Source organism: Emydura macquarii, unplaced genomic scaffold (assembly GCF_026122565.2).
Source record: "Emydura macquarii macquarii isolate MOO-44397 ecotype Brisbane River unplaced genomic scaffold, CSIRO-AGI_Emac_v2 contig_113, whole genome shotgun sequence".
In the NCBI taxonomy this organism is placed as follows: domain Eukaryota; kingdom Metazoa; phylum Chordata; order Testudines; family Chelidae; genus Emydura; species Emydura macquarii.
In genome coordinates this window covers 510,969-530,453 of record NW_027130250.1, presented here as the reverse complement: position 1 = coordinate 530,453, position 19,485 = coordinate 510,969, and the positions used below count along the sequence as shown (strand labels likewise).

The following is a 19,485-nucleotide window of genomic DNA, read 5'->3' as shown; positions in this document are numbered from 1 at the left end:
TAGAGGTCACCTAATATATTGAAATGTGTCTGTACCATCCATCTTGATACATCCCAACTCAGTGTGTCAGCTGAATTAATATTTAAACATTGTTTCTTCAGTCTGGCATTTTTCAAAGCAGGGTCCTGTAAAGTCACCAAAAAGTTATAAAAGATTTAATAGTGGGAGCTGGCTTTCTGACGCATGCTACTAAAGGGAAACTGTCAACACAAAACTCAGAGCAAAGATGTGATTATTTGGGTGGGGGATAGTGCCCAAGTTTACACACCTTTTAAAGGGCCTGATTTTCAGAGGGCAGCTGAAAAGAAGGCCCCTATAAAAGTGTCTCAAGTTGGACAGCCAAATTAGATTTTTTGGGGGGGCGGGGGGGTTGTTTTTGTGTTTTTTGTTTTGGAGTTCACAACACTGCCAAGGGAGTGTTTAAAAGATGGTCTTGAACACAAGTCCTGGATCCAAACAGTTCTGAAACCTGAGAGTGAGAAGGGGGAGGCTTTGCACTTCAAACTCTAATCTGCATCTGAGTTTTGCAACACCCGTGATCTTTGTAAGTGAGACGAGCCATAACCTCACATCTGAACGCCTGCCAAGTTTGGGGGTTATATAAAATCTAGATCTCAATTTGAATGTTGCCATTTGAGCCCATCTCTAGTTTAAATGTGAAGTTTATTATTTAAACCAGAACCAAATTTATTTCTTTTCCGGTGTGGTAAATCCCTCTCTTCTCTACGCTGTCCCCAGTATGTAGGGCCAGATCTGGTGTAAAGTGACCTAGCCAAATGGGTTTCAATATAGCTATGTTGATTTATGCTTGTGGAGCATCTGATTCATCATTTCTAAAAGTTGAGCCCTTAAAGGAAGCTAAGAGAATATCCTCTTAATGTCCTTTAGCTAGATCCTCTCTCCCCACCAGAGGGAACCATGGCAAAGAATCTTCACAAGAATCCTATTATGAAGATCCTCCCACATCATGCCCCCAGGAAGGGGAGAATTGGAGAGAGAGATGACTCATGGAGAAGTCTGTGGGTTCCGCCTTTAATCTTGGCAGATTGTGGGTGATCCACCAGAGGCTAGAGTTATCCACCTGGAGGCTTTGTGCAGCACACTACCCTAGTCAAATAGAAATTTGCGTACAGAGGGTTCCCCACCGCACCAGGACAACCGGGAAAGTGGCTGCCTCTGATGTTGAAACATTGTGTAGAGTTAGGGGTTAGTTTTCCTCCTTGTTCATGTGTCTCAAGAATTAACGTTGTTTCCCCAGTCAGGTAGCACATTAGCATTCTCTGACAGAGCAATCCTGGTAAATGTGGCCATGTGGTTCCCTCAGGAAATTATGGGTTTTTAATTATAAAAGCTTTTGAAGTTCTATGACCTGTACATTTATTTTTGAACTCCCTCTGCCCCCTTCTTCAACATATGTCCCAAAAGTTGATATTATAAGAAGTAAAGTATCATCTGAGTACACAGTTTTTCTTAAAGGAATCTTGCCCAGTATTACTCCAGGGTTCTAATTGTGGGCTGGTTCATATCACCATCCCTTGACGGGAATATCTTCTCAGAGGTGGGGGTTGTTAGCTGGTTATAGATTGTTGTAATAGGCCATAAATCCAGTCTCTCTATTCAGGCCATGATTTTTAGTGTCTAGCAAAGTTATGAATTTAAACTCTCAGGCTCATCTTTTGAAAATAATGTGCAGGTTTCCTTTGAGGACTGATAGATCAGATGTAGAGTGATCGCTTTGTGATCATTTTTGTTTCCATTAGTTTTCATATAGCTTTGCTCTTTAAGCTGGGATTGTTGTAGAGACGCCATGCACTGGCCCTAGGAATTGAGGGACAAGAAATCAAGGGGGCTACTTGCAAAGTGAAGGCAGCAAAATCTGGCCTATAGAAACCACTTCCCCGCCCCCCAAAAAAACCCAAAAAAACCTCCCAGTGCCACAGCTGAGACCTGACTGGCTGAGAATTCCTGTTATCAGTCCTGAAGGTGGAGTTCTCATGCTGCTTGACATAAACCGAACTCTAAATGATGGGTTTAAGAAAGAAGTTGTCAGGTTAACCTGTTGACAGATTATTACATAATTGCCCACTTGGCGATATCTTGCATATTTATGTGAAGCATCTGGTATAGGCCAGTGTTGGAGACGGAATAAGGATCTCTAATCTAAGGTAGCGATTCCTATGGTCTTATATGCAGCAGAGGCTTGGCGTTGGGAGGTGGGGGGTTTCATGGCAAGTTGCCAGAACAGCCCTTGGTGTCTGAAAATTTGGAAACTATTCATTGCATGGAAGAAGCAGATTTCTTGGCCAAGTAACAGCTGTCTGTCTGCTGCACACATGGAGGGTGAATGAGCAATAATGAATTGCAGCGGGTTGCAATTTATTTGCTTATTTTTGGTAAAGAAATCGGAAAGTAGTTTTGAATTATCTGAGCTGTTTTTGCTCCTTGCCTGGATAGTTATTTTTTTTCCTTGGGCTAACTCTGGTTTATGTAAGACTCTGTGCATCTGGATTTCACCTGGGGAAAATCACAATATGAACTAATCACATCTTTGCTAGTTTGGTGGGGGAGAGGAAAAGGAGTCTCTCCACATTTTTAGAGTGGAGCTGGTAGGTTGTCATTGTTTTTTAGCTTCTCATTTTTCTGCGGTCTTGTGCTAGTGACGCCATGTTCCTGGGTTAGAAAATGTCAACTTCTTGGATGAGCCATCCATTGAAAACGTCATTTCTTCTCAGCAGAATAAGACCCTGGCTGAAGCAAATATCAGCCTGCATGTGACTCTCTCTCCTTCAGTATATGAATACCTTCATAAATTCTAACTGGTTACAGAGTTGGTGTGGCTGGCATGAGAAGCAGCTCCTATTTTCCTAACCTGCCCATTAACTCTTCATTGCTATCCTTTTAAAAAAAAAAAAAATCTTCTCTGCAGATGGTATGACTTCACATATTAATCCTTATGACATTTAGTTTTTTGACCTGGGTGCACCCATGCCAACTGTAGCAGAAACAACAGATGTTATTAAATTGCTAAGATCGCCTAGTACTCTTTGCAAGAGCAAGGGATGTTATCCTGGGTTGTCCTGGCTAAATTATAATGCAGGAAATTACATTACCTATGCTTTCCCTGCAGTTTCTTTGTCATTTCTTTTTCTACACTGGTGCTGTTGTGTGCTGTTTCCAGTGCATACTATCTAAGTTACACCCTAACAGAAGCTGTAGTTCAGTAGTAGATAGTTATATACATAGGAAAGACCAATATTCAAATCCATGCTTTTGGGTACTAGTTATGCTAATCAGTAGTTGGGATGTATTTCAGATAAAATCCATTACAAGACACTATTAGGTAAAGCATAGTGAACATTTTGGACAACGCTTTTCATTTTAAAAAATGGGATTTAATTGAAAATGTTTCTTGACTAAATTTAACTTTTTAACTTTTCTTTTTCATATTCATAAACATTTGAAATGATATGTTTGGGGGGGAGGAAATGATTTTTTCACTATTTTTGAAATTGTCCATTTCAAAGTTATTGTAAAATTCCTACCTTCTGTGCATTTTAAAAACATCTTTACTTCTTCCACTCCACACTTTTTTTCCACTTGAAATATATGAAAATAATGAGATGAAAACCACTTATATACTACTTTCCCTCACTGGAAAATATGGAAGAAAGAGAGAGATAGAGTGTTTTACATCAAGAAAATCACTGGAAGAAAGAGCTTTTCTGGGTACAAAAAAGGTTGGACATTTATATGGATAAGAAGAACATCTGGAGGTACAACAGTCAGAATTAAATAAACAAGAGTTTTGGAAGGACTATAAACCCTTTTTCTTCAGAGCATAAACCAACCTCTAACTAGGAAAATACTTTCATTTCAGGTAGGTTAGTCTATAACTGACTGATGCTGGATTTCTTGCACCTTCATCTACTGTAGCTGTCATTGGTCACTGTTGGAAATTGGATACTGCTGCTTTGACCTGCCCTGGTAATTCCCAAGTTTCTACATGTGGTTTGAGCTCTCAGATGTCCTAACTTGCAAAGTGTGTTTCCCCATATTTTAAGGCACCCTGGAATTCTTTTGATGCACAAGGGATAATTATTGTCAAGAGACTTTCTCCCCTCCACCCCCACTACAATAGCTGCACCTGTTCCTAGGAGATACAAAGCCATATTCTAAATATCTGAACTGAATGGATTAGTAGAGCAGAATCAATGTCCTCTGAGCTGGGGTGCACTGAAAGCCTGGATTTAGATAAACAATGTTTTGGGTTTTTTTTACTTTGGAATTGAATATATAGATGATCAATGATATAGTCTGTCTTTTCATTTGGTTCCATTAATGCTTCTTGATTGGGAAATGTGGGGTCAGAGGATGAGGAAGTGATTTGGAAGCTGAAGGAAGGAGGAGAATGGGGAATGAGAGAACTCTCTTTAGTACAGGCTTGTCTCGTGATTATAAAAATATACGCAAGACACGTATTTTTCACACGTAAACAGTAGCATCTTGTTGCTAATTAAGCCTATTGTCAAATCTCAGCTGGTGCTAGAACAGCCTCAGACTTGCCCATCAACAGAAAGTAGACACAAAGAGCTCTCTGTAGCATTTCTTGGTTCCTCAAAGCAGTAGTGAAATTGTTCATAAAATGCCACTTACGATCAGTTAATGATGCTGTTGATTTGGGTTTTATAGTGATTTTATTTTTGCATTGTATAAAATTGTAGTTCATGTCATCTGGACAAAGGGATTCAAATAAATGTTTCTTTTATATACTGATGTATCCAGATGATAGAAACTGGATGAGACTGTGTGGTCTAGTAGACAGACGAGGCAACTGGGAATCGGGACTCCAACGTTGTTTACTTGGTTCTGATCTGTGCTCTATGCCTGTGACCTGGGGCATGTCACTTAAAGCTTGATTTGAGAGGTCATGAGCCCCCACAACTTTTGTTGGCATCAGTGGGAGTTGTTTGTACATGGCATCTCTCAAAATCAAGCATATATCTTCTCTATGCCTCACTTTCCCCATCTGTAAAATGGAAAGTATTTCCTATTTCTTTGGGGTCAGTCACAAGACTTGTAAAATGTTGTAAGATCATTGAATATCAGACGCTAATTTTATGTGGTATTAACGAGGCATGCATTCGTAAGAATAGCATCCGAAGAGCAACAGTCATTTTAATGCCATTCACAACTATACCACTGGCACCTATATACAAATGTACCCTACAATAACAGAGTAGAATACTAGAAAGGAAGGATGCTTAAGGTATTGGACTGGGACTTGGGAAATCTGGGTTCATTTTCCAGCTTTGCCACAGACCTGCAGTGAGAACTTGGTCAAGCCATTTACTCTGAGTGTCTTTTTGCCAGTTTTGGGCAAAATGGGGATAATAATCCTTCCTCTCTCCCATCTTGTTTCTTTAGACATGTAAGTTATTTGGGGCGGGGACATTCTCCTCTCTGTATCTGTACAACATCCAGTGCAGTGGGGCCCTGATTTCATTGAGTTTCTTAGTGCTACAGTGATCGGTCTTGCTGAGTCCAACCAGCCAGAAACGGAGCCAAATCTCTCTCTCTCTCTCTCTCTCTCCAAAAGATTGGCTTAATCGTGAGATTAAAAAATAACAATAATACATGTTGAGTGAAAACACCAAGTACCATGAGAAAAAGTCATGAGTTGGCAACATCATTAAACATGCAGTATTATTATTATTTATTATTATGTGCTGTTTAATTACAGTAGCCTAGGGATCAAGGCCCCAGCTGTGCTAAGTACTGGCTTGGGTACACACACTCACGCACTCACTCTGCATTTTTAACTCCCATTAGCTGACTCCGGTGAAATAAAAGTGAAGACATGCCAACTTGACTTTTAACTCAGGTTAGCAGCTCGACTTCAAGGTGACAAGGCAGCCTGGAGCTGGTAAGCCAAGTTAAAAACCAACGTGCTGTGTCTTCACTATTGTTTGCACCCCAGTTAGCTAACCTGCTTCAAGAACATACCTTTTCTTGCAACGTAGGCATACACGTAAGAGTATGAAGCAGACCCTTCCCCAAAGATGCAAATAAACCAGACAAGAGGGAGATATGAAGATAGGTGGAGATACAATGTACAAGTAGAGTGAACAATGAGATGGTTTGCAATTGTTATATTAGTGCCGTGGGGATAGTTGCTGGGTGTTTTTGGTGGGCAGGGGGCTTGGAGTGGGCATTAGATAAACAGGAGGAAAGAAGAGACCTGGTGGCAGGGATGGAGGGGAAAGCAGGCATGGTGAATGCATGGAATAAGGCTGAGGTTGAAATGGCTTGTGGGAGTAGATAGCCACTCAGCACAGGGGAGAAATTGTCCAGAGTAGAAACTAGGCAAAAAGGCTGATGACATCCTCATGCTTCCATATATTTTGTTGTAGGCTGTCTCTGGCTGGCTCCTCCCAACAGTTTATCTTCTCGAAACCCACAGGATTGGAGGAAGGAGTAGGGCCACATTAGCCCTGGTACCTCCAGAAGTGGGGTCTCCCTTGCACGGTTCTTGTTCCAGTGTGGGATACCGTGGGGGAGGGAGGGGTAACCCTGTCTGGGTCTCCCTCCCTCCCTTTCTCTGCTCTGTGATGGGGCTGTTTCTGTGCCATCCTCCCAAGTGCTCTCTCACTGCAGTGGTACTGCAATGATTTGGGACTAATAGGTTGGATCCTCAGGATGCTGTCATGGTTTTTAATGGCAGTAGCCGTAAATCCAAGAGGGGACGTTTGAGTCTGGCCTCTCGTGCAAAGGGGCTAGACGTTTGGATCCAGTGCTGCAGACCAGGCCCACAGCCGGTGAGTGGGTAAATAACTAGGTTCCTGACCTGCTGCTTACCACTTGCCATCCATCATCCTGCCCTTGCTGTCCCTACTTGGGGAAGTCACTTACAGAGCTGTGGCCAAGAAGCGTGTGTGGAAGCTTTAGTTCCTGTGAATTCAGTTATGGCAAAGATCATGGCTCTAGCCGCTTGCTGCCTCCACCATAGGGAGGGCAGACCCTGCTGCAAGATAGCACAATTACAGTGTTCAAAGCTCGTTGATCTGAAGGTGGTTTCTTTCCCCACAAACGTGCACTTAATGAAGAAACAGAGGGAGGGGTGTCAGGGCTCCAGCAAAGATCTGGTAGGCAAACTGGGTAGAGAAGCTTGTTGCTGGTAGTTATTAATGCCTAGTTCAGGTAATCAGAAACTTGGGAAATATGGATTCCTGTTTTCCTAAGCATGCATGAGTAATTGCAAAGACATCCTCTATTGTCCATTAAATCCAGCCTTTTAAAGGATGAATAAGAGACAGCAATCGACTGGGTCACACAAGGTCCTGCTGCTTTTCTCCTCCTAGATGCACAATGCACTAAGCTCTGTCCTTGAAGGCAACCTTGAAGTTCCACTCTTTTCATCTCCTTTCCCTCCCACCTTGCCACCGAGAGGTGGAGCTGCTGCTAAGCAGATCAAGAAAGAGTCAATTATGAAGGGCTGCACTCATGCCATTGCAGGACCCGTCTCTAACTCTGGCTGTGAAGTGTGTGATCAGAGTTATGTACGTGTCGGATAAACCTGTCAATTTTATAATCCATAGCTGTATTTATTGTCTTAGAATAATAATCATCATAATTAATAATACAGGTAATAGACAAATTATAGGATGAAAAGGGTATTTCTAAGAAACCAATCCCAATTCATGTGCATTACGTCTCCGACAACGCTTTCATTTGTACAGATTACCTTTCTTACCTGCTGCTTACACACTTTAATCTTTTTCTATACATCTTACGTATAAATCTACACATTTTAGAGGTACTGTCAATGTTTTACACCCATAGTTTGACCTTCCTTAATGATTTAAACACCACCGCTGCTGCTATTATTATTCCCATAATTTTATTACTTGGGGACATGTGTTTGGAGACAGGATTTTTGTGACAAGTACTGCTCTCAGATGAGATACTTTATCTTTCTTGTTTGAGAGATTTCAGCAAGTAAAGACTGGCACCTAAATGACCATAGAAAAGGGGAATCTAAGGATGGGGTGTAAGCATAGTATATGTGTCCTGTCCAGTGACGTGAAGGAGTAATCCCAAGGGATAATTCAAGATCGGGAAGACGCTCAGGCTACCATTTTCACTCTGTGTTTCAGTAGTTGTCCATCAATAACTGCCAGGAAAGATTTATAGGCATAGATCACTTTTCTGGAATTGAGCGGACAACCAACTTGCCCTATGTTTCATTAACCTCTGTACCTGCTAACAGGAGCAAAAACCAGGCATTTATGCAGTAGCATTAACCTTCGGCAAAGAGAGTGTCTGAAATATACAAGGTTGCATGTGTTTCAGCTGAAGTAGCAGAAAGATCCTGAAAATTTCCAGAGACATGAGACAGCCCTCTTTGGTTTTTCTCCTTAGTCTGTAACAGCTCCACTTTTCCTGAGGCTGCATGGACTAAAATACCAGAATCCACCTCAAGGGGGCTGACGTTACTCAGCTGAGGCAGAGAATTTAAAGGATGAAGTTAAGGAAGAGAAACTACTTGTGTGCCAATTCCCTCCCCCTGGTTTTGTTTCATGGCAGATCATTAAACCTTGAAGGTAAGAGAGATTTGTTACCACCCTTTCTTTCTTTAGTCACCGAGAAATCAGTCCTAAAAATTAATGCCTGTATTTAGAAAGGCAAATCTAGCCACTCTGCTTGATAATGAGATGTGTGAAAATGTGCTCCGGAAACCATAATCTCCCTAGGAATTAATTGATGTTAGTCGGTATCTCCCCCTGTAACAAATTGCAGCAAAGAAACAAAACTTTCCACAGCCCAACAGGAGCCGGAAAGCTGTTCTCTGCACTAGCTTTCAGCACAGAAAAGCCACCGCACACTGCAGGTGTGACCCCAGAGAGATAAGGGATTTCACTGGAGCATGGTTTTCATTCTGTCCTCCCCCTGTTATCTAGCAGAGTTTGCCTTAATAACGTTCCTTTTGTTCTGGCAGATAATCATGGGCTGGCCCAGATAACATCTCAAATTTGCTCCTTCCTGATAATAGGATCTTATCAGGAGTTTGCAGCATATAGCTTTTTAACAGGATGTGGCTTTAATTAAAATGACAATGTGGAACACTTGAGGTTAAAGTGCCCGGTCTCACTTCTCTGTAGCATCAGGCTGGAAAGGAACAGGGTAATAAATGTCTTTCATGTGGTACAAGAGAGAGAAGGTAAAGAACTATTTTACTGATAGAGCAGTCATCCAGGCGCTGGAGTTGATGCATATGAAACATCTAAGGTGAGCTGTCTGTGAAGGTCTTTAATAATCATAGGGCATCTTTTGTGAATACAGACTGTCTTCAGACTAGAGGATCCCAAACCTGTTATAAACTGAAATAGAAAATTAGGTTTCTTGTATTGTGATGCCGAATTATTTGGTCGTTGGGCTTGAGCCAGGAATGGCTGGTGAAATTCTCTGGCCTGTGTGATCTGGGAGGTCAGACTAGACAATCCCAGTCATAGAAAGGTAGGGCTGGAAGGGACCTCGAGAGGCCATCAAGTCTAGCCCCGGGTGCTAAGGCAGAACCAAGTAAATCTAGGCCGTCCCTGACAGGTGTTTGTCCAACCTGTAATTAAAAACTTCCAATAATGGGGATTCCACTATCTCCCCTGGAACCTTCTTCAAGGATCTAATTGCCCTTTAATATCTAACCTAAATCACTCCTTGCTATAGATTAAGCCCATTACTTCTTGTCCTATCTTCAGTGGACACGGAGAACAATTGATCACAGTCCTTAACATATTTGAAGACTGTTATGAGGTGTCCTCTCAGTCTTCTTTTCTCAGGGCTAAATATGCCCAGTTTTTTTTACCTTGCCTCGTAAGTCAGGTTTTCTAAATCTTTTTTCATTTTCTTGCTCTCCTCTGGACATTCCTGCTTGTTCACATCTTTCCCAAAGTGTGGCCCCGGAGCTGGCCACAGTACTCCAGCTGTGGCCTCACCAGCGCTGAGTAGAGCAGGTCAATTACCTCCCATGTCTTAGATACAACACTCCTCTTAATATACCCCAGAATGATGTTCGGCTTTTTTGCAACTGCATCACGTTATGGACTCGTATTCAAGTTCTGATCCACTATAATCCCCTAGATTATTTTCAGCAGTACTACCACCTACCCAGTTATTTCCCCCATTGTATAGCTGTGTGCATTTGATTTTCTTTTCCTCCCGGGGGGGACGTACTTTGTACTGGTCTTGATTGAATTTAATCTTGTTGACTTCAAACCAACTCTCTGATATGTCAAGCTCTTTTTGATTTATAATCCTGTCCTCCAAAGTGTTTGCAAGCCCTCCCAGCTTGGTGTCCGCCACAAATTTTATATGCATACTCTCCACTCCGTTATCCAAGTCCATCAGTTAAAATACTGAATGTTACAATGGTCCCTGCTTGTCTTAAAATCGATGAAGATTGTTCGATACCCGTAGATTGTATGCTTGGTGCAGGGACTGTGCCGTCTTCTGTGTTTTGTACACCTCAGTGGGGACCCTGACTGGAGCCTCTGTATGCTGCTGCAGAATAAATGTAGAATAATGGTCTTGTAGGAGCCTTGATCAGGCTTAAATTTTCAAGCAAGCACCTCCATGCTTTGTTTCATGCTGCCTCCTCTATGTGAGAGGAGTTCCCTGTAAACATCCACAAAGCCCCCTCATTATCCTGCCTAAAAGCTCTCCCCCAAAAACCTGACAATGTTGAGTCATCAGATGCCTCTACCGCTACGCATCATGCTGTCTAACGTGGCCTCTCATTGTGTCCTCCTGCTCCTGTCGGTGTCCACCTGCTCTTGTTTGTCTTATTCTTAGATTATCTGCTGTATTACAGTGGCAGACAGGAGCCCTATCATCGGCCAGGACCCCTTCATGCAAAGTGCTGTACGAACACAGAACAAAAAGGCAGCCCTATTCCAAAAGATCTTGCAGTCTAAGCTGTAAACTCTTCGGTTCAGGGACTGCCTCTTTTCTGTATCTGGGCAGCATCTAGCACAATACAAATAAGTACAGGCTGTGCTGCTGCACTGATCTCGGAGGAGGGTGAGTAGCTTCACGGCAGGCTGATTGGCCTTCCATTAGCAGCCCTCCAAACACACACCCTTTTCTCCCATGCAGGATCGAGCCCCTGCACAGAGGTTTATTTTAAATCCTGTTGCTTTTTAAATGGTCATCGAGCAGAATTCATGAATCAAACAACAAGTAGCGAGGTCGATGCAGAAGGGTCGTCTGACCCTTGTGCCACCCTCACCTCACTGCTAGGGAAATTCAAGGCAGGAATGCTGCACTCCGGCTCGTGCATGTCAAAGGCTAACTAATCAATATCCAGAACATGCAGACCCTGAGCTTCACCTTCTCTTCCCAGCTTCCACTTCCAGAAGTCACAGCAGTTTCTGCTCCTGCTAACTTATTCAGTTTCATATAGTCAACAAGCCGTGTGCACGCTCAGTCTTTCTGTCTGTAAATGATCAATAGAAGTCCCTGCTGCCCTGGTAGTTTGGGAACTTTCACTAAGATGCCAATGATGTTGAAAGCTTTATTATTGGCCCAAAATCAAATATCAAGTCTCTTAGCTGGATAAGGAATGAGGGGCCAGGAAGGTCATTGGAGAACGAGTTAGTGTCTGCATTAATGTTTGGCCAAAATTTCAAAGGTGCTGAGCACCTGTGCGCTTTCTGATTTCTCTGGGATTTGAGGATGTTCAGCACCTGTGAAAATCAGACCAACTGGCCTGAGCCAGGATTCAGTAAGGTATTTAAGCCTGGCCCTAACTTCAAGCACATCAATGGGACTATTCGTGATCTTAAAATTAGGCATGTGCCAGGTATCCTGCTGGATTAAAGTCTAATCTCTTAATTCCACAACACAATCCTGGCTGGTTACAGGACATCCTAAATAATGATGGATGACAATAGGATAGAAATGGAAAAGAAATCAGCTGACAGGAAGAAAAATTACCGCTAGTCCGCAAGGTTGAAGTTGTTGCTTCGGATTCTTGAACTCTTTCGCAAGTGCTTAGGAACAAGAATTTCTGTCATTATCTCTGGTGCATTTCTTGCTTGCTTTATTCTCCCGTATTCACTCGACACAGTTGCATTTCATTTTGAAAGTATCTTTTTGTTTTGTACCCTTCCCCCATTTTGAAACCGATTTAGAAACAAACAAATCCACAACATCACTTTATGTGGATGTCTGTATGAATTGGTAGCTTTTGTTCCCCGATTCCTTTTTGTGCCTGGTTTGGTGTTTTGCTCCTTGGATGTTTTTTTCTTTTATTATTTGAGAGCTATTCTGTGGAGCTTTCTATATAAATATCAGGTCACTTGAAGTGCAGATTTCACCTTTTTATAAATTTTTTTCATCAATGCATGTCTTCCTTAGCAACCCACTCCTGCCCATCTTATTTAATTGCATGTGAAATACGAATTCCAGTGTCTCCTCATTGGAATATCTCTGCAGCCTTATTCAGGGAGCTAGAAATTCAAGCATTGTGGAATTTTTGTCTAATGTTAAAAATCCTTTTGGAAGCTGCAGCTTTGCTTCTAACTGTAGCACTTCCTCTGGGTGATGCTAGTCTGTGGAATCATTTTCCTAGTTAAAAATACAGTATCAGGCTCAGAAATGACATGTCTTTTTTTTAATCTTCGTTCATTAGAATTACCCTTTAAATAATCAGTACTTATCCTCTAACCTTTAGTTCTATCTTAGCAGACAGCAATTATTGGATATTATTTTATCTTGGGTGTCGTGGAAAGTCTGTGTTGTCTGTGAACTGAAAGCAATTTGCTCTCAAAGGTTTTCTCATATGGTCTGAACCCCTTGTGACCTGGTCTGACTATTTGTACTTCGTTTTAACTGGTATATTGCCCTGCTCTGCATCCCCCTCCTTGCTGGCAAATCCTCTTTGCTGCAGGATCGAGAACTTGGCTGCTCCAGCACTTTGCAGGGGGAAAGTGGGGGAAGTACAATTCTACCACTCCTAGGTGAGGATTAGATAGGTGCAAACTCACAGTAGGCTATTTATGGATTTCAAAATTGTGCTTATTGGAATGCACGCCTTTTCTTCTGTTGTACACTCTCTTTTGAGAAGTTAGCCATTCATTTCACAATACAAGTTTATTGTCTAATAATATCACTCATTAGTATTTATATTGCAGTAGCACGTAGAGGCCCCAAAAATAATTGGGGATCTCGGCGCGCTAGGTGCGACACAAACACACAGTGCGAGACCATTCCAGCCCCATACAGCTCGCAATTGAAATAGTCCAAGACTGACAGAAGAGCAAGAGGGGAAACCGGGACCCCGGAAGGTAAAGTGACTTGCCCAAGATCACACATCAGTGGGCATTCTGTCACCTTAAAGGGGAGTGAGGTCTTTTCCTTTAGAGTATAACATTTTCAATGCCATGCGATTTTTTTTCCGATCGCCTTTCATGACCCTCCTGGGAGTCATGACCCACTGGTTGAGAAACACTGTTCTAGATTGTGCTGCTGTCAAATAATGACATCACATTAAACATAAGTTCAAAAGGAAGTGAATGCAACGGCAACTGTACAAAGTGTGTGTGAGGTGGTGGGGGGTGGTTAAGTCCCGCTGGAGAATCAAAATAGGAGTTAAGTGGTGCCTAGGCCGTGCAGAGCAGTGATTTGCAACAAACAGAACATAATATATCCAAGCCTAAAAATACCTTTTCTAGCAAAATATTTCCTCCTTTGCTTACCTTCCAAGACTGGAGTTCATGAGTCTGCATTTCCCCTACTGGAGCAGATGTAATCATAAATCCCTAAAATCATAATCCCTCTGAGACTAATTTGTTCTGTTTTAGGTGTTGGTTGTAGGTCAAAAACCAGCTTGTGAATTCAAGTCTTGGCAGGTAAAGGAAGAAAGGAACTCCATTTTCAACTGAATTGGACATCACTTTGTTTTTTAGAGATGATCAAGTTTTCCCATAAGCACCGAGTAAAATTCCACTCCACCTTTAATAGAAGGCCACTACCGCTAAGCAACTGACTTAATGGTCCCTTGAGTGATTGTTTAAAACAGTGCATTATATTTTGTTTGAGAATATAATTAATTTTTCAGTACACAATAATGGACTGGCATTCATGTGTTTGTATGCACAGCACTTCCCTCTGCAGGATACAGTCAGAACTACTCAGATCTCTGCCAGAAACCATGTACTGCAAAGAGAGATTCCCCTTTGGCGGATCGGAATTCTACTCGACTGTGAAACGCCAGGGGGAAGATCCAATTGGAGTCAGTGGAGCTATAGCCATCTGGGTCAGCGCCTCAGCTGACGTGAATCTTTATGGTGTATAGCATAGTGTCTAGTGTCGTATTCCTAGATATCCGCTTGTTTTGAAAGAATTTGGAGGTAGCATAGCCTAATAGGCAGGTCACTGGGCTGGGGCAAGGGGGATGTGGGTTTTGTCATGTGCCATTGACCTTGTGTGTGGCCATGGGCAAGATATTTCCCCTCTCTGAGCCTCATTTTTCCCCTCCTTGTGTATATAGACTGTAAGCTCTTCAGGGCAGGGACTCTTACTATGTGTATGTACAGCACCTAGTACAATGGGGCCATGAGTTTGATTGAGGCCTTGAGATGCTATTGTAACACAAATAATAAGAGTTACAGCTTTGGGGAAAATGAAAAAAGCTCTGATGTGTGATTCTCTAGGAGAGAATATTTCTTTTATGCAGTCAACTTGTTACTAATTCTCCGTGTATTGGATCTGTTGAATCTCAGAAGAGGGTTCATTCAGCTGATTTCTGACAAGCAGAATAAGTTAATTTATTAGAAAAGGCAGTGATATTTTCCTTGATGGATAAAGGGATTATCAAAATGCTGAACTCACTGATTCTTTTCTCAGCTAATACCTATAGATTGGATCTTTGATGCTATAAAGGAGACACCAAATACAGCATTAAGACTGCCCCACTTACTATTCTGATATTTGTAGTGGGTTATGTTCCCCGCTTGTCCGCCCCTGGTGAAAGCAATAGCGAGAGTTCATTCCAGCAAGCAGCTTCCAAATAGTGCAAGCAGTTATGGGATATACAGCAGGATTCATCTTCACTCGAGCCAAATTGCCCAAATCAAGTAAAGTGGACCCATGACAAATTAGACTGTGAAACCGTGTGATAAGTTTGCTGGCTGTAGCATTGGAGAGCTCCGTGTTGTTATTAACTCTGTTGATAACCCCGTACTCCATGTCTTCTATATACGTTAGCTTGCAAATGACTCACCACCATTGGCTGGGTAACCCTTTGCTGTCATTCCTTATTTACAGTAAATACAGGGGGTTTTGTTTACCAACTGGGGTACATTGAATCCATTTTTGAGTGATCTCCCAATGTAACTGGTATGCTGAAGGCACTGAGGAACAAAGACTTAAGTCTGCTTTTCAAAGGCTGGCATTGACTGGTCAAGAGAGAGGATATCCCATGTCACAGAAAAATATATGAGCAGTGTCATCTTGTTGCAGCCTGGGGCATGTAGCAACAGCTCTCTTCCTCTGAACCTGAGGGGATACGAAGGGTTGCATAGAGTCGTAAGCCCAGAATGGACGGACGGAAAACTGTTGAAAAAATTGCCACAGTTACTACCAGTGTGTCAATGCTGCTTGTGTAACAGGGCAATGTGTCATTTTGTGTATAAGAATTTATATTACTGGAAACCCATAGTTTCCTCTGCAGGGAAAGTTTTGTAGAATTTAATAGGGGTGAAACTAATAGGGTTCTCTAGATACTTAATTTGATTGGGTTTCTGTAGAAAAACTTAAACTTTAACAGAGGATGGTCACCTGTCTACCATTCTGTAGAATGATTTAAATAACCAGTAAAATAGAATTTCATTGAAAATGATCACCATCAGAATTTTCCATAAAAGGGAAGCCGAATTACAAGTCCTACTTGAGAACATGTACCCCAAAGCCTGCATTATTGCAAGACTTTCAAGTGATGATATATTGTGTGGTACCCCTACTGACCTGGGATCTCTCACAATCCGGGACCAACTGACCATCTGCTGCATATACTGTAAGTTTTCCTGCACAGCTAGATGTTCTGTGCAGCATATCAGCTTACTCTTCGTTACAATAGATGGCATTAGTGTCTTACTTGTCTGCAAGACACTGCGCTAAGGTTCTTTCCTACCACCTCTGCATTATAGGTGTTGATGCAGAGATACAGGATTTTCTTTTTTTGAAAAAGTGGCTAAAAAGCTGAATCGGCTTGCCAAGATGAGAGCAACGATATTTGCAAGATGTGCAGAACAGATGGGGTGGGTTATTCAGAGCTAGGGGATGTAGTTTGAGCCCATCTTATTTCCTCATTTCTGATTGTCCTTCTGGAAGAAAAAGGAACGTGTGTGAATGTATCAGAATCGTGAATAAAGCTTTGACAGATATAGGTGACAGTGCAGGAGTGGGTGTGCCTGCGTATCACACGGTTTCACAGCTGAGTCTGTTGGCTCCACCTGCTTTCCCCCAGGAACCTCCTCTTTATCCAGGAGTTGAATACAGCGTTCAAACAGCCGTCCCTTCCCTCCATCATGTCATCACTCACTCATATTAGTAGTTGAACCTTGCCCCATGCCTGCCACTGAGCGCATACGTATTTGGCTGTGAAGCGGTATGGGGATTTTCATATCTCCAGTGTAGGATTGTCAGAGTCCTTTGAGTCTTTTATAGGACACTCTGCCTCACAGAAACTGCAGGCAGTTGTGGAAATGAGCGGATGACTAGACCAAACTCTGCCTGACCCTCCCAGACGCAGATGGCATAAGGTTAATTTCATACAAATTTTGCCTCTAAGCCTTAGTATGAAATTGTAGGGCTGGAGCAACAGTCTTATGAATTGTGTACTCAAGTTAGATCCTGGTTAGCTCAGTGGCAGACCATTCTATGGGCAGCTGAAGACAGTCATTCCTTCCCTTCAGTGACCTCCACCTGGAAACGATTGATTGGATTTGATTCTTACTGCAGCCCACGGGGAGATGCACAAACAGTGCGAGCATGTTTGCCGGCCTTTCTGCAGCCCAGGAAGTGGCTCCATAGCCGAGACCTGTGCAATCATCTGTACAGCAGTGCAACATACAGGGAATATTGCAAGTGGGTAACGAAAGCATGTGTCCATGTGAATGTTGAGGGGTAGGCACGGGGTGGGAGGGCATGGCTGTCAGGAATCCAGTTCTTTTGTCTTCTAAGCTCGTTAAGAGAGTGAGGGCCTTTACTAACTTCTTAGGACTAAGCTGAGGTGTTCTAGCGGATGCTTTTCTCTCCAGACAGCAGTCGGTATACCACACGCTAAACTGAATTGCAACCCCTTCTCATCCTTGATTCTGACATGGACTCTGCTGCCAAAGAAAGCCACCTGGTGACTAGTGTCCCTCCTCCCTCACCCTACCCCAATTTCATCAGACAGTTGGATTTCATGACGTCATGCTACCCATGTATAATTTAGGGACTTAGTGACCAAGAGGATGTGCTCCGCTTTTGTGTGGCAGATTAAGAGGAAAATAATAAAGCAAAGTATTCTCCCCATCCCTCCATCTTTCTCTCTTGTTAGTTATGTGGCCATTTCAAAGGCACAATTACCTAATCTGATAACATGGCGTTTGCATATTTCCAGTCCCATCTACCTTGTATGTAAATGAGGGAGGAAATAATCTCCTGTTTGTCACGACTGGCTGAGAAGCTTGTCAGAGCTCTGGTTAGCTGGGCAAGAGGACAGAAATTGCGTACCATCAGTCCAATGCACTGAGCAAATCAAAGTAGGACAAATTATCCTTAATCATGCCAAGCACATTTACAGTGTAAATGATCGGTGCCAGGAGCCTGTTTCAGCTTTTTCCCCTCCTCTCAGGGCTAAGATTCTGCTCAGTCTGCAGGAACCTGAGACTAAAACGAGCTGGTCAGAGCAGCTGAAATTACCACGTGAGGCTAGGTTAACAACCATGCAGATGCTACTGGATCGGCCCCAAACCTGTGAAGTGCCATGTGTGTGGGAGCTGAGGGTGCTCAGCATCTTGTAGATTGGGCTATGTTAAAGGATAAAGAGCATGGAAGCAGGGGTTTACCGCCTGTGATCAGATCTCCCATCACAGTGCTGCCTGGTATTTCTACCGTGCTCCGGACCATTATTGAACTAAGCTGCACAGCAATCCTATGAAGTGTCATAGAATCATAGAGTTGGAAGGGACCTCAGGAGGTATCTAGTCCAACCCCCTGCTCAAAGCAGGACTAACTTCAGCTAAATCATCCCAGCCAGGGCTTTGTCAAGCCGCGGCTTAAAAACCTTTAAAGATGGAGATTCCACCACCTCCCCAGGTAACCCATTCCAGTGCTTCACCACCCTCCTAGTGACACAATTTTTCCTAATATCCAACATAGACCTCCCCCACTGCAACTTGAGATCGTTGCTCCTTGTTCTGTCATCTGCCACCACCGAGAACAGCCTAGCTCCATCCTCCCTGGAACTCCCCTTCAGGTAGTTAAAGGCTACTATCAAATCCCCCCTCACTCTTCTCTTTTGCAGACTAAACAAGCCCAGTTCCCTCAGCTTCTCCTCATAAGTCTTGTGCTCCAGCCCCCTAATCATTTTTGTTGCCCTCCGCTGGACTCTGTCCAACTTGTCCGCATCCTTTTTGTAGTGGGGGGCCCAAAATTGGACACTACTCCAAATGCGGCCTCACCAGAGCCGAATAGAGGGGAATAATCCCTTCCCTCGATCTGCTGGCAATGCTCCTACTAATGCAGCCCAATATGCTATTAGCCTTCTTAGCAACTGCCGACTCTTATCCACTGTAACCCCCAGGTCCTTTTCTGCAGAACTGCTGCCTAGCCTGTCGGTCCCCAGTCTGTAGCTGTGCATGGGATTCTTCTGTCCTAAATGGAGGACTCTGCACTTGTCCCTGTTGAACCTCATCAGATTTCTTTTGGCCTGCACCCATTGTTACAGATGGGGAATCTGAGGCACACCTTGGCTGCATTTAATCTCTGTCCCAAACTCAACTTTACACCTGGCCTGGGACTGGTAGGGAGTCAATTCAGCTCCCAGCACAGGTGAGAACAGGCTTGAGGTCTACTTCATGCGTGTGTTCAGCTTCCAATAGCTCCTACGTGCATTTCTGGCAGCTGGTAACAGCCCGGGTTAGGAGTGCCTGACCATGATCACGCCCTCCCTCTGCTGCTGTGTCCCCGACAGGCCTTTTGCATCAGGGAACCAGAAGGGGGTAGTGTGGAGCCAGTTATTCCAAATCCGCACCTCTTGGGGACAACTTGTTATATCAGGGGCATTTCCTGGGGGCATTTAGGGTTGCTGTATGGCTCCTTCACACTAGCACTCCACTCTGGAGACTCTGACTTCTCTGAAGCTCCACTGGAAGCGGGTGGCAGAGTCCAGCTTTAAAACCCAGATCTACTCATCAGCTCCGGTTCTGGAAAGCCTCCTTC

At 43.2% G+C, this 19,485-nt stretch overlaps 1 long non-coding RNA gene across 1 annotated transcript in view; it reads left to right on the top strand.

The window, feature by feature from the left end:
* Window positions 1–19,485, top strand: part of LOC137150052 (uncharacterized) — a 316,781-nt gene that overhangs the window by 284,326 nt on the left and 12,970 nt on the right. The window contains exon 3 of the long non-coding RNA XR_010918883.1: window positions 8,419–8,600. This is a non-coding gene — a long non-coding RNA (uncharacterized lncRNA). The remainder of the gene's footprint in view (window positions 1–8,418; window positions 8,601–19,485) is intronic.